Source organism: Thalia democratica, chromosome 4, assembly GCF_965202585.1.
Source record: "Thalia democratica chromosome 4, ktThaDemo2.hap1.1, whole genome shotgun sequence".
NCBI lineage: Eukaryota > Metazoa > Chordata > Thaliacea > Salpida > Salpidae > Thalia > Thalia democratica.
In genome coordinates, this window is record NC_139168.1 from 30,492,924 (window position 1) to 30,496,382 (window position 3,459).

At 29.7% G+C, this 3,459-nt stretch overlaps 1 pseudogene; it reads left to right on the forward strand.

Moving 5' to 3' along the window:
• Positions 1-1,259: 1,259 nt before the first annotated feature.
• On the forward strand, positions 1,260-2,813 carry LOC145833232 (aromatic-L-amino-acid decarboxylase pseudogene; annotated as a pseudogene).
• Positions 2,814-3,459: the final 646 nt, after the last annotated feature.

Genomic DNA, 3,459 nt, shown 5'->3' on the forward strand with positions numbered 1-3,459 from the left:
ATTTTTTGTAAAATGTTATGATAAATTTACATAAACTTAATTTGTGTAGAAACTTTTGTGAAATCGACAATGTTCCAAATGATAGATCAAATTTTTAGTTTCTATATTAAGCACTTTATCCTTTTAAATTTTAATCTTATTTTGTGAAAATGTTAACATCAAAAAGGGTCAAAATTGTTGAAGAGTTAATAATTAGTACTTGTTTATAGTAGGTTTTTTTCGTAAACCGGGTCCCTACCAAACGTTTTGAGCGCTTATTTTTGTCGTTCTATAAACATTAATATAATACGAAACTTTAAGTTTTTAAACATAGTTAAGAATGTTTTTGTTAATACTTTTCTACTTCCCTTGATGTCAGTTTCTTGAGTTTATACAACCTAAAACACAAGATGTTCAAAAAATTTTTATTTTTTTATGTTTTAACCATTTGTTGTTTAAATATAGGATATTACTGTTACCCTTTTAAAAAAATTTTTAGTAACCTGCTTCTTGTTTATAAATATTAAAAAAAATTCTCGTTTAATTTATTAAATAAAAAAAAATATTTTTTTCTATGAATGAGTACTTTAAGCAAAACTTAAAATGCGCAACTTTTCATTTTCAACACCAGTTTTTTTGAATAAGAGAACTTTTACTAAAAGAGAAGGTGATGTTAGATGTGTATTTATGGTGTTTAATTGTTTTTTGCCTAGTATGAAAAGAGAACAGTTTATAGGGCAGTGGTTGGGAACAAAGACGATATAAATACACCACCTGATAGACTTGTAGTTTAGTGTAATGCTAAATTAACTGTATAAAAAAAAACAGTTTTATAAAAGCATTTGTAGATTTTTTTAAAAATTTACAATAAAAAAATATTCAAATATGCAATAACAATACAGCGACTTTTTTTGCTTAAACCTTACTTTATTTTAACGACAAACAGTTTTTAGTTAATTTTTATTAAATAAAATCTAGAACGTAAAATTTATAGATGTTAAATGATTAAATATACCTCGAAATTTAAGAAAAAAATACACTTTCTTTAAGTTTAAATGTTCTAATGTTTAAGACAAACAGTTTTGTTAAACATAAGAAACTTTCACGTATTTCAAGTAAAACATAATTTTATTTAACAAGGGACTGAAATAAAAAAAAACATTATGGATGAAAAAAGTACCTACAGTTTTATTTGAAAATTGTCAACTATAGACAACAAATCAAAAATGTAAACAATATTTTTATACTAATAGTAATTATAGTATACACAATTTTATAAAATGGATAAAGAAAACAAAACCATAACAAATTTTCCTGAGAAGAGTATACCCAATACTCAGGAGAGTAAACGACCTTTAAACTTTCTTTCTCTTGGTTTAAGTCAGGATCAGTTCAGGGAAGCATCAGCTGTAATGATAGATTATGTTATCAAGTACCATCAAAGTTTAGACAGCAGAAAAACTTTTCCATCAAGTTTCAGCCCTGGGTTTTTAAATACTATACTACCAGTTGAAGCTAATGATCAACCAGACCCATGGCAAAAAGTTTTTGATGATATTGAAAATGTTATAATGAAAGGAATGACTCACTGGCATTCAAAAGTTTTTTTTGCCTACTTTAGTTGTGGTTTCAGCTACCCTGACATTTTGGCAGAGATTCTGATTGCTGCAACCTCAGCTATAGGGTTCAGTTGGGCGTCATGCCCATCACTAACTGAGCTGGAGTTGGGTGTCATGGATTGGGTTGCAAAATCAAGTAACCTTCCATCGTGCTTCATTTATGACAATGGGAAAGGCACAGGAGCTGGATGCATACAAAACACTGCTTGTGACAGCACACTGGTGTCATTATTAGCTGCAAGAGCCCTGGCTGTGGGCAAGCACCTTGAAAGGGACAAAAATGAAAACAAGTTCAGCATTTTGTCAAAACTTGTTTGCTACACTTCAAAATACTCTCATTCCTCAGTTAAAAAAGCAGGAATCATTGGTTTTGTTGAAATGAGATTTTTAGATGTAGATGAAAACATCTCTCTACGTGGAAGTACTCTTCAAAAACAGATTGATGAAGACAAAAAACAAGGTTTGATACCTTTCTATGTTTGTGCAACTTTAGGCACAACTGTTTGTGCAAGTATTGATAATTTAAACGAGATTGGGCTGATTTGCAAGCAAGAAAACTTGTGGCTGCATGTAGACAGTGCCTATCTTGGTAGTGCTTTGGTTTGCCCGCAGTTTCAACACTATGGACAAGGTTTAGAGTACGCAACTTCTATAAACTTTAATGCCCACAAAAATTGGATGTTAAGTTTCCCTTGTGGGTTCTTCTGGGTGAAAGATAAGAGCTTAATGAATGCAGCTTTCAGTATTGACACTGTATATCTCAGTCACAAATACCAAGACACAGCTATTGATTACCGCCACTGGCAAATTCCATTGAGTAAAAAATTTAGTTCAATTAAAGTTTGGTTTTTAATGAGAATGGTGGGAGTAAGTGGAATAAGAAAGCACGTTTTAAACAGCTCTGAAAGAGCTTGCTACTTTGAATCACTTGTGAGAAAAGACAGTTTGTATGAAGTTTTGTTCAAGGTCACACTTGGGCTGGTGTGTTTCAGAATAAAACCTCAGCACATTACATCTGAAGATGACTTGAACGACCTTAACAACAAACTGTATGAGTTGATCAACAGTTCTGGGGAGGTTCATTTGACTCAGTCAGTTGTAGAAAACAAAAGGTTTCTAAGGCTCGCTGTGTCTGGGTGCTACAACAACTATACTGATATTGATATGTTTTGGAAAATATGTAAAGATTGTGGAAACAAGCTGTTGAAACTTTGATTTACATATATTTTACAATAAATTTTACAGTTTTAAAAGTTTAGTTTTATTGTTTATATTTTCCTGTAGATCATAATCAAAAAAGTTTTAAAACCTTTATATTTAAATTTTTTTTTAAGGTAGATTAAATATTTTGTTAGATAATTTTCAGCACTTTATTAAGCTGTTTCACATAAGCTGCTATCTTGTTACTAAAAATAATGTGTGCTTATATTTTCCAAAGCTAATTTAACTTTTTCAATGTTTTTTTACTGTAAATTATACTAAAAAAGTATCATTTAAATTGCTCTATTACTACAGCATAGTTTAACTTTTGATTAAAATTAACTAAAGTTTCAATAGTAGTATGCACAGTAGCAATTTAACCTGGAATCCAGGAATAGCCTAGGGTATAAATGTTTTCCTAAAAACAACCTAGATATACCTTGAATCTTGACAAAAAAACCATTTAGGGCAACAATTGGGGAGGGGGTAGCAATTTTTTTAAGAAAATTTAACATTGGCTTTCATATTAAAGCTTAAAATTTACACTATAAGTCAGTTTTTATAGAACATAAGTTATTATTATATTATATCTATTTTATAATTATTTTTTTAAAATTAAATTCATCTATATTCTCCTTTATTTTTGAGCTAAAAACCATAA